This window comes from Eupeodes corollae, chromosome 1 (assembly GCF_945859685.1).
Source record: "Eupeodes corollae chromosome 1, idEupCoro1.1, whole genome shotgun sequence".
Lineage (NCBI taxonomy): Eukaryota > Metazoa > Arthropoda > Insecta > Diptera > Syrphidae > Eupeodes > Eupeodes corollae.
Genome location: NC_079147.1, coordinates 276,775,340 through 276,788,413, shown reverse-complemented (window position 1 = coordinate 276,788,413; position 13,074 = coordinate 276,775,340). Strand labels below are relative to the sequence as shown.

At 33.0% G+C, this 13,074-nt stretch overlaps 1 protein-coding gene across 1 annotated transcript in view; it reads right to left on the bottom strand.

Moving 5' to 3' along the window:
* LOC129943471 (mucin-5AC) overlaps positions 1-13,074 on the bottom strand; it is a 150,566-nt gene that overhangs the window by 54,301 nt on the left and 83,191 nt on the right. The window lies entirely within an intron of this gene.

The window sequence follows — 13,074 nt, the reverse complement described above, 5'->3', positions numbered from 1 at the left end:
TTAATCATAAAATGCATCCTATTGGGTTAAGTGACTTTACCACCTAAGAGGACAACATTTTTTACATCTTAATAAATTATCCACGTGTATCTCATAATAATCATAAAAGCCATTTAACAAGTAGTAACCACAAATCAAAGTATAAATAATCAAACATTAACACAACACGCAATAATAAATTGCATCAAGCTAAAAAGCCTGAAAAATATTAAAATGCGTAGTCGGGCTTGAGAAAAAAGAATCACTGCTATTATTTGTTTACACGATTTGCTTAACTGAACACACGTTACTAGATATGCCTTCAGATGCACCTTCGAACCGTGTGGTGGCGCGTCGCGTCGTCTCTTGTCGCCTATATAGTGTACTAGTATCGTAGTCATCGTGACGTGGCGCTAGTTTTGCCTTGCTACGCTATAATATACAAAATACAATAATTTTGACCATGGCACCTTTTAACAGAAAAAAATTTAAATATGAAAACGAAAACGCATGCATGCATGACACGACGGTGAAGACGACGCACGAAGACGATGGCAAGGCGCTTAAGATAGAGGCAAAAAGTTACAACGCGTCTTCATAACGACGACATGTATAATGTCAAGAGATGGAGATACAATAAACCTTTAGATTTGGTTCTTTTGACCAACCAAACACTTTTATGACTATAGAATATAATAATTGTAACTTATTCTTTATGACATCCATGTTTAATGCTGATACATTGTGCCAATAACAATAATTTAAAAAATAGAAGTTATTTATGGATTTTTGTGTTAAGAATTACAAAAACAAATTGTGACAACTAAACTAATAAAATAAATTTTCAAGGATGACCCCTACATTATATTTTAGTATTTCAGTCGTACAATCACACCGAATACCTTGAAAATGAATGTTATTGGGAGTTAAAATTCCTTTGGGATTTTTCACACTGTGTCGCAAACTTTGGTAAAAACAGTAAGAATCTAGAAAAGTTTTATATTTGGAAATCATTTACAAAAGGAATTTCGAGGGGCAATTTTAAAACAATATTTCGAACGGAAGAAAATTACAATGCGACAGCTGAAGAAATTTAGGGGTTGCCAAAAATGGAGCACTGAACAAGAGATGTGCAGTCTTGAAGTTTCATACGAATTAAAGCCATTTATAGTGATTAAAATTATCAACTGTGAAGACAATAATTGAAAAATTCAGGGAGACTCGAATATTCAGTGATCTTGAACGCTCTGGGCTTCTAGTCACAATTCATTCCATAGAAAACATCGAAGAAATTTATGAGAGTTTAGCTTACAAGAAACGTGAGTTTCGCACCGAAGTCATTTCCAGCGCCCTATACAGCAAAATCTCACCAAAGAATCCATGGTCACAAAGTTATAATTACCTAAAGGACTTGTGAAGTCTAAACACAGTTCGTTGAATGCATTTTGAAACAAAAACAAATAAATTCTGATTTTTCTTTAATAATGAAGCTAATAGTTTCGTTAATTGTCGAATTTGTCAAATTTGGGTTCAAGAAAACTTTCGAGAAATTTTTGAGAAACAAATTCATCTATCTTATAACGTATGACTTCTTGAAATGTGTTTTGGGCATCATTTAAAGCTTCATCTTGGAAAAATACGGCTGCAAAATGAATGGTGGTCTTTATAGTGATAATGACAAAATATGGATATGACCAAAATATGGAGAAACAATAATTGAATTATTGCATGAAGCAAACATTTTTTTCATCGTATAATCGACAGTCAAAGGTCTATCGATAAGTCTACACTCAAAGGGAAGAAACAAAATATACGCATTATAAAAGGGAGAGAGGGTTTGAAAGGATGTGTCGGTGCATGTTGGTTTTAAGATACTGAATATTGCAATGACTGGGAAAGAATTCCACATTCGCATAGTACGGCTAAAGAACAAATCTCTGTACTTGACAGTACGACTGAAGTTAAGCTCGAGGGCATACAGATGAGCATTCCAAAAAATCGCAAGTATTACGCGATGTACTGTTTAAGGAGAGAATGCAGCTGCCTAAATCTCTAGAGCATACACCGGTTAAAAAGGTTGAGACAAGATACTTTATCGACGATATTCAAACAAAGTAAATGGAACATGATGACCTATCAAATTAAATGTTCTACGTTCAATACTGTCAAAGAGACTTAACTTAAGTAAGTTGCAGGAGCTCCAACCCATAGTTGGAAGTTATACTCAAGCTTTAGACGTACATAACATCGTCTGCCTGGAGGTAAAAGTCATTAAGTAATAAAATCAAAATAAAGACGATACAAGTATTTAGATAACAGTGAGATCAGAGATAGAGAAAAACTTCTTGCATGACCTTAGAAAATCAAACATCTTGCAGCATTTTTGGCGACATCTGATATGTTATTGTTATAGTCAGAGATATTTAGTCTCGGTTTTTTATTTCCCATTGTACAATGCTGCTTAGGTTCGGAATTTAATGAACTTATCAAATTTTGTCATTGCAGTTCTACATCCGAAGAAGAGGGAATGTGAGTCTGCAAAGGAATATGAAAATCTTAGAGTGCTATCGTCAGCGAAACAATAAAGAGTGTGGGAGACAAAACAGAGCCCTGGGCACACTAGCATTTATGTTGTGGTTTTCTGACTTGAACCGTTCTAATACTTCTTTTAATTTCTTATCCAAGGAAGGAGGTATTCGTCTGGCATGATATCAAACCATATCCGTTGCTTTTGAAATATCAAGTGGCGCAGTAATCTAACTTTCTTCAAACGATGTAAAAACTAGCTCAAATGTTCTGTAAGATAAATTATTTTTAACAAAAAAGTTAAAAATTTATTTAATCCCAAATATCTCACGAAGCAATTATATTATCGACTTGGAATTTAATAATACGCAGTATAACGTCATAAAGAACTGGCATGTAAATTTTAAAAAATGTTACTGAACTAATTCAAACAAAAATACTAAAACTTGATTTTTCGATTCCTATATCTTGAGAACAACAAATTATGATAATGAGTATCGAATATCTGTTCAGAAAACAGCTTAAATTTCGAATTTTGATTGCATGCTTTTTGAATTTTTAAATGAAACATGGTTTAAAAAATTAAATTTTTAAGGGATGAAATTTTCGTTTTTTTCTTTAATTAAAATTGCATTTTACACACTTTCATCTATAAGAGATAATCATATTTCAGCCCAAAATTTACGTTTCCAAATGTCAAGAGCCATGAAACTCAACATACATAAATAGTTCTCAAAATAATTTTAAGCTTTACATTAAATTTAAAATCATTATTAAAAAAGGGGACATTTATTAGATATTGTGTATCTTCATTCTATGCGTATTGAAATAATAAATTCGAATTTAATTTCACCTAAAATTACAACTTTTTCATTTTCTGTCCAAATGTTTGTTTGCTACATACGGTATACATTATATATAAATAATGTATATACTCGTACATATGTATGTATTTATATAAGAATTTATTTACCTATTGTATCAACTCTTTGTCTTACAAATTGGACTCCAAACACCACCCAATAATGGCTTAACCCAGAGATCTATATTGTTCAGAAAAGCAACTTACAGTTAGCTATTTTTTGTATCGTATATGATCAAAAATATTTTATAGCTGCTATAGGTACTAATTCTCTCAAGGAATGAAGGTATGATTGTTGACCTCAACTTAAAACTTAATACACCGCACCACTTAAATTGTCGCCAATCGTTTACCGTACAAAAACCGGTATATGATGTCTTGAAGACTTCGAACGGAATAATTGTCCGCCTCTTTCATAAATGGTCATACATGTATAGCTAGATGCATGATATACCTGCCTTTATATGGACAATTGGCTTACCACAAAATAAGCGGGGGCTTATAGTTAAAACATAAAAATACCTTCTTAAGTCAATTCCTAAAGACAGGGGAAGTACATACATGAAGTCGAAGACTTGTTTCCATGTTATGCTTATTTGTACTTTGGTTTTAATGGAATACAATAGACCCGTTGGTAATTTACCTATACGTGATTGAAATTTTGTAAAACCATTTTTTTCGATGAGAAAATTAAGGTTTTTATGATTTTGTTTCCATATAAACTGAAGAGCAACAACTTTGTGGTATTTTGGAATTAAAAGTCAATAGAACATCACAGTCACACGACCGTTCGTCAATATTGTTTGAAAAAAGTGTATTCGATAGTTTAATGATGATTAGAGTGTAAAGTCATGAGTCAATTTTAAAACTATAAGAAAATGCATACCGAAGGCAAATGAAAGGAATGTTTGTTCTTAAAGATTCTTTTGTTGATGTTGAAGCAAATGAGAGGAATTTGGTTGTTGAAGATTCTTTTGTTGATGTTAGTATTTGGAAGACACATTTAAGAAAAAAGGGTACTTTGTTTTGAAAAATTGTAATACAAGCTAAGTTTGTAACAATTAAGTCATTATGTATTGATGTTATGAAAAGGAATAGTTTGTTTCGGAAATCAAGGAAAAAGAAAAACTGACCAATACTTTTGGGTTTCTTTTGAAAAAAAGGTCAAATGGATTCTTTCAATAATTTTATTAATTCGAAATAACAGCATTTCATTACGATGTTAGTTTAAAGCCGATATATTCAATGATCTAAAGATATTAAAATCGAAAAGAACATTATCACTCAAATACAAACTGTAAACTCTTCAAAAAAAATGGTTAAGATTATCAAAAGCGTTTTGTGGATGCAAATGAAATTTAACAATCCTGTTAACTGCGGAAAAGTTTAAATTTCATTTTTAACTACTTCTATCGAAACCAGTAGAGTCAATTCCATCGTAACTCTGATATGCTTGCAATTAGGGTATACCAAATGGATCATAACATAGAGGAAGGGAAGAAGATTATTTTAGCCATCACCTCTTCTCTACCGTACGAATTCTATAAGAATGCCAGTCCAGCATTGATTATTGAAATTTACAGGTTATTCAGCGACTCGTTCTTCATCCCAAGAAGAGGGATGGATGTGAGGGATGAAAATAAGAAAGAGCATCAAAACAGAGCCCTGGGGCACATCAGCTTTTAATTTGTAGCTTTCTGACTTGAAACCATACAATACAACTTCTATTTATATTGAACAGTGCGAAAGGTTATTTGAAAGCCACGGAAAGAGGAATTCATTTAAATCAAAAGCACGCATTTTCATTAAGTGGGCTTTATGTCAAACCCTATCAAATGGGTTAGAGAAACCTAACATTCTGAACGAAAATCAAGCTAAGTATCGTAGCAACTACTCAGATCTACAATTTAACTTGTCTTATCCAGTTCAAATTGATTCAATAGAAGAAACTGTTCGCTTTTTTTCGCCTTAAAAGCTGCATTTGACAGTGTTAATAGAGACGCCCTTTCTTACAAGTTGACTAAACTTGGTATCTCAGCAAAAACGATAAATATTCTAAAGCTCATATCTAAAGTGGCTATAGCCATTTTTTGGGATGGGAAAAATAGATCTGACTTTTTTTCAACAAATAAAGGTCTTATCCTATTTTTGAACGATTTACACACCTAGCTTCCAACAGGATTGATTGCGGAAAATCTCAGAATTAAGGTTCTGCAACAAACTGCAAATTCTTATAAGTAGTTTTTTAACTGCGCTAAATGGAGTTTCAAAGTCAATTTCAAAGTCAAAATATAGCAATAAACCAATATAAAAATGGAAGCCAGAAAGCAACCCAAGAAAAATGGTTTTTCGGTGGTATGAAGATAGCTGTTAAAAACCTTTATAAATATCTTGCCATTATTTTTAAGTATAACATGTCTTCGACGAAAATCATAAATAATAGATTAGGTATTTCGAAAAGTGTTATAAATTCTAGTCTCAGTTTATAAGAAATAAAAATATCCGACACTCAGCTAAATACGAAATCCCTGACTGTGCACAAGCGTGAAGATACGAGGAGTATGTAGAGAAGGCAAAACGTTTCTTTCTAAAAATATGTTTCATTCTTCGTATAATAACACACAAAAGTATGTACTACACTTACAAACGTGATTTCCAACATCGTTCCTGGCAACCATTAAAATATATTTTTCATTTATATCCAGAGGCATGGAGTTACCTAATAATGGACTTAACAAAGTCTTTTCTTATTATTCGTAAGAACAACTACTGGGAAATCGAATGGAGTGTGTTTTTTTCAGAAATTCCAATAGAACACCTTTTCAGTCTTAATATGTTACAGAGAAGTAACTCACAAAAGGTCCTGCTAAGAATGTTTAGAGAAAAACATTGGAGTATATTCATAAGCAACGCTAAGCAGTCTCAGTTTCCCAAATCAAATCCACAAGAGATAAGCCTCATTCTTTAAGCACGCAGTGGGTTGCTCAATTTGAATATTCAAATGCCTTTAAAAATTGCACCATTGGTTTATGTCGATGTGTAACTTGGACGCGTGACCGACCGAGAAAACATATCACTTTGTTAAAGTTTGTCCCAAATTCACGGAATACAGGAAGCAAATTCTCGAAAGCCATATCATTTAGCGAGAACCTTGTTCCTAGATTGCTTAAATGGTCAAAACTATTGTAATGTATACCAATTTTTAAAATGTGTCTTACAATATCGATATCAAATAGTGAATGATTTTTTTTAAACACTCGTATGTAACGTAAGTTCACGATGTCTAAATTTATCAAGCCTTTTTTAACCTAACAGGCAGCTAAAGTTAGTTATTGTCAAATTATTTTATTTTTTAAAAACTTTATAAAAACGATTCTTCCAAAAAAGCGTGAATCAACAACACATACTTTTGACTCATTCATAAAAATGTATCCATTCAATTTAAAAAGTTGTGACAAAAATGTGATCATCATCATCATAAAGACATCCGGTTAATAAAGCCCATATCAAAATATAAGCCCCTATATATTAAAATTCTCATTTTCAATGCAACTCCATGACCCAAATAACTTTTATCTGTGGGCTCTCTGCTAGTTGGTCCAGCAGCAGCAGCATCACACACACAAAAACCTGACTGGTTATGCAATTTCCAGAAATAGGTTTTTCCCAGCCAATTCTGATTACATTTTTATATATTATACATCCCGACCACAAATCAAGGTCCATTACATCATAATATACTCGTAAAGGTCACTGCAACAACACACAGCGAACGAATGAAATTCAGACGAAGAAGAAGAGCTTTAAAAAAAACGTAAAAATAAGGCGAAAATCTTGTCCCGTCTCGACTTTATAGCCACAATACTTAAACGTGACCGTTTAACTTAAAGGCACACTTTTTACACGCCATTCAGCATAACTTCTTCTTTCTTTTTCTTCTTCTCCATCACCATCATCATCATCATCTTTACCATCATCATCGCCATCTTTGTTCGTTTGGACCAACAGCAGTGGAAGCCTCCGAGTCTCCAAGTCCACTATGCAACTAGAGATGAGTAAAGTAAGTAATAAAAGTCTTATACAGAGACGATTTCTTGCAGTTAAATTAAAAATGTTAACTGCTGCCACCGATGATTTGGTTGTCGGCCGGCGGTAAACCGCCACCGCGCTAGCCATAAATGTGGCGGTACAGTGTGTGGCATCACCGTGCATTGCAGTGGTAAGTAAACCTACAACGAACAGTAAGTGAAAACGTTTAACAGTCTTTGCTTCTATCGTTGTCATCGGCAACCGCAGAGCTCTTCGTCTTGTAGGTAAATTAAAATATCATCTTCCACTTGCATAAGATCGAGTTAAAGCCCACAAGGGAGTTAAAGAAGGATGTACCCTTAATGTTGCGAGTGTGGGAACCTTATGTTGACACAGTTTTATACTCTAATTTATCTATACAATAAAAACAGGTCCAACCAGTTTGTATCATTAAACACGGAATAAATTGTTAAAGGTATCGGGACTTATTTATATCTTCAACTCTGCTCCGAGCCACAATTAAAGGCGAATTATGAAGCAGACGCCAAGTATAGGCTTATTGAGAGTGGTGGCTGACTTGGCACGATTATAATATTTCTATTTATACCTTTACTCGATCATTGTTTTGCCGTGAATCGATTTAATTTCAATTTTTGAATTCAAACTCAAATCAAATGAAGAAAATCGTGCATGGCCCTTAGGGCAAGGGTGCGCTACTTTATTTTATTTTTATTATAATAAAAAAACACAAATCGCGGTGGCTTTTAATCCGAAAAACCTCAAGTAGCTTAACTATAGAAACTAAACTGTTTTTGTGGTCTCGTATTAGGCAATCCTTATTGCATATTATAATGATCATGAGAATGATGGTGATGATTTTAATTGAAATTGAATTTGAATAAAGTCAAAGGCCAACTGAGGGAACTAAGTTCGTATATGCGCAGGTTAAATTTGATTCCGTGCAACAAGTTCAGGTGTCAACGTCATAAGGCGTATAAATGAAAGAAATGTCATAGAAGAATTAATATAAACAGATTTCTGGTTCCACTTTTCAAAATTATCATACAGTTTAAAACACAGATTTTTGGTCATCATCACTTTTTAAAAACAATATTTCAAAAACTGGTGTGAAGGCCAGGTAGCGAGTCATTGATATGTTATTTTCAATTCTTAACGGCAAAACAAATTGTTTTTAAAATATTTATTTAGATTTCAATGCCGTTAAACTAGTAGAAAAGAAACTTAGAGCCAATTTCTTTAGAAATTTCTAGTCTCTTAAATTCGGTTCATTGAATAGTTGGAAATGCGTTGAGTTCTAACTAATTTCTTTATAAAGTTCTCGAGCGTTAGAATTCTGATTTCGATATTAGTCTGAGACAAAACTTCGATTTATAAGACTCCCAAATTTGAGGGTCTAGGACAGGGGTCAGCAAGTAGTTTAAATTGGGGTCCAGATACGGTTGAAAACATATTAATCGAGGTCCAAAAAAAAAAGCGTTGTAGTTTTTATTTTGATTCATTTAAGTTACTGTAATAGTAATGAAATTAAGGAGAAAAATTATAAGGATGGTCTTGAGCCAGTTTTTTATAGTTTGGTGCACGAGGTGAGCAGCAAATGCGAAGAGTGTCATCAAGGTAGGTGTCTTATAATCTCGAACGATATTTGTTCTTCAAAAAATTCATTTTTGAGAAAGACGATTCGCATATATGTATATGTCGAGCCAAACATAGAAGTCAAGTTGGTAGCTAGTTTTTTTTTTGCAATTTTGATATTTTTGTGGAATATGCTAACCCAAAATTTCTTTAGTGAATGCAGGAAATATATTCTTGAAGATTAATTAATTCCTATTGTAATAAAGCTTTTGAAAGATCGAATAACTTCGCAGCCACTTCAGTCCATTCTGCTACTGCAGTGACTTCATAAGGCAATTTAAGGAATTGAGATAACTTCCCAATCTCTGCAAAATCTTGGAATCTTACAGAAAATTCGCTTTCAATATCGGATAGAAAGTCTGAAAACACTGCAATATCTTCTTCTTTTTATAATCGAGAAATATTGGCAAATAAATAAATTCTTTTGTAGCCAATTTTTTTTCGAAAACATCCAGCTTAGGACGAAAAACTGACACGCTTTGTATTGAATCACATATAAGTTTTCCATTTCCTTGTAACTGGATGTTAAGCTCATTTAAATACTTCAGAACATCTTTGAGAAAAGCCAAAGCTGGCACACTGCGCTCTATTGTCATCAACACCAAGTACTTCCTTGCTTTTGTCGCATCGAAGTTTTGTAATAAGGAGATAACTTGCTCTTTAATCATCCTCCACCTTTACCTAGCCAAAAAATATTGTTGTGTTGCAGTAAGTCCGAATACGACGTTTCACATTCACAAAGAAACTGTTTTTTTGGAATTACCGATGAGCTGTTTGGTAATGTCGCTATAAATTGACACTTTTAACAATAGCAACAGTTTTATTGCTTATGAGACTTATTGGAACCGCTCGAGGCTTATCAGGCAGCGTAAAACAGTATTGTTCAGTCCACTCGGTCAGAACCCTTATTTTCGCTGTTCACTTTTCGCTTTTTAGGATATATATTATTGGTACGAATTTTTTAAACACGAAAAATTATAAAACAATCGAAACCGAACAAAAGCTCCGTAATTAGATCTCACAATAAGACTGACAACCTATTCGACTGCAGGGAATTTTACTTACAAAAAAAGCGATTGCTTACCTCCATGCCTCTCATATTTAAAATTGCGTAAAGGAGTTGCAAACGCACATGCTTATGTGTTAGTGAGATATATTTATCTTCCCATAGGAAGTTATTGTAATGGGTCCGATTTGTCGAATTACAAATTTTGACATTTCTCGACGTTTCAAGGTCCCTAGAGTCGAAATAAAAGATTTTAAGAAAGATGTCTGTGAGTGCGTGTGTTTGAACGTTCGCAACGTTTTTTTCGTTGTCCATAGCTCAAGAACCAAAAGATATATCGACTTCAAATAAATATTGTTATACAGATAATAAGGCAGAAAGATGCAGAAAGGGCTCTCAAGAAAATTGCGTGTGTGGTTTTTTACCATAGCAGTTTAAAAAAAAAATGAAAATATTGGTTAACCCTAAATATCTTACGAACCAAAAACGCTAGAGACTTAAATTAAATTTTATATTATATATTGTAACGTGATATTAAAGAAGTATATTTTTTGAAAAAATCCATCTAATCTAATTTTAGAATACAAAATTATTTTATCTCTAAAACAATTTTGTGTAACGAAGAATAATTGACAGTTTTTTTTTACAAAAAATAAAAACCAAACAAAAATTAACAAAAGTTGGTAAAAAATGATTTTCGACTCAAATATCTTTTCAAAAATTTGAGATATTGGCTTTAATTTACTTTTATCTTTTAATATTGTTGTCAAGGTTCAGTAAAATTTTGAAAAAAATCGAATTGAAAGTTTTTTTTTTTACAAAAAATTAAAATTCGACTCAAATAAGTTTTCAAAAATTAAAAATATTGGCTTCAAACTCATTTTTTTCACAGAAAATATTGTTTTCGATATTCAGTTATTTTTATATAAAAATCCAACAGTCTGTTTTTTTCATAAAAAATAAAATGTACAAAAAATGTTACTCAAATTTGGTAAAAATTGATACGAGTACATATAGACAAACTTTTACGCAAGGCAAATCGACGGACGGGATCTGAAGTTATCAGTGTGGGTCGCATCCCAGTCTCTTTTTTAATTTTGTTTGACCTTTCCGTCTGTGTCCGGACCACAGTCCGCCTGTTTCTGACCGCTGGTTTAGGATATTGGAATTCGGCTAAGCAATGTTTTTTTTAATTCTTTGAACGATTTAATGATCAGGTAAAAAAGTTTTATTATATTCGAAATCATTGATTTGATTTAATGTGCAATAATAAAAAATTGTTACAAAATACAGTTATGGATGTCGACAAGTCCTTCTCACAACAACTTTTAGACTAAAAAATTATAAACATAAAAGTTCACTTAATAACTGGTAAAAAAGTTGCTTAATACCAATTTTTATGGACGATTTTAGAAGATATTTATGTAGATGACGTTTATTTTTAACAAGAAAGCGCATGTAATTGTCCATGAAATAGAATATACCTTTCTTCTAACAAAAACATGTTTTTACTAAACAAAATAATATCAATTCGAAATTTTGTTTCAACCTTTGTTAATTTCCCAAAAGTTTTTTTTTCAATATATTGAGCCACGCACGAAAGGGATTATGAATACCCTTATAATGATTAAACACACTGCGTGAAATTAGAAAGGGATAATAGGATTAGAAAGGAGAAGCCGATACACATTGTTTTTAAATGGCTGCAAATTTTAATGAGTGGGAAAAACTTCTGAAAAACTTCTTTCATCGTCGGAGAGCACCTAAACACCAAGCAGCATTTTTGTATTATTGAAATACCTAGAACTGAAAGCTGTTCAGTCTCCTTGATACAATTACCAAAGGGTAATGGTATTTGGGGTTACGCTTTTGCGACACTAGACATCATTGAGTTTTCTAAGCATTAAATTTTACACGGTTTTAGATTCCCCATTGGACAATGTTCTCATGATCGCAATTTTATCAGTTGGTATCGCTGCAGTTGGTATTCTACATCCGAAGAACAAGTCTGAGAATCTAAGAACGAATATGAAAAGCTGAGGGTATTGTTATAAGACGAAACAATTTAGTGGGTTAGAAGTTTCAAAGAAAAAAGATCATTTAAAAATTGCTCTTGAAATACCAAGTGCAATAATCTTACTTCCTCCAAAACGATGTAAGGATTTGTTCCACTGTTCGGCGAAATAAACCATGAGATTACTAGTGAACCTAAGCCATACATTAAAAATCTTTCGTTCTTCAAAATATTTATTTAGCAGAAAACTAATCAGCGTATCCAAGACATTGAAAAGAAGTGACGTAAGTAGAGAGTGAGTAGGATTGGGTTTTTTAGTCCGGAAACTTACATCTTTGATCCTAATAACCTCTTTACAGCTCGAATTGAACCATGACTTTTCTTCGGGTTTGATAGATTCAACCCTTCTAGGGATAAAATTTGTCATTTCACACGGAATTAAGTTTGTAACCATATCTGCGCTGGAATCGACGTCACTAGTCACCAGTTTAAGTTCCTGAAGCTCTGCACTATTCTTTCAAGGACGATTTTAAAGAAATCGCATGACAGCATATCACTTTGTCTAAAGCCTTTTTAGACATAGAAAGGTTACAATTTTCCATATCCGTCCTGCACAAACTTTGTCGGGAAAACGGGATTGTTGGCTTTCAGCGTCTACATTGAATGGATCATCATGCGAAATTTAGTTTGTCATCACCGTTACACAGTCTGCAGAAGTCCTTCCATATCCTTAGCAGTGACTGTGGTTATTGGGCATCCATGATACTGAAAGCGTGTTTAACATCGAACGCAATATGGTAATCTGGTTGATGGTAGATTGATCTGAAGAACTTTAAGTTGCTTTGTTGATGTTAAGGTCTGGAAAAAGGCGCACTAGCTACCATGACGTTTTTACCCGTAGCAAAATCGATGAGATTACAGAAATGTTATCGTGCAGGTGAAAACGACTATTTCACCGAAAATGTCTTCCCTTCTCAGCTTGACATTAAAATCACCCAAGATAAT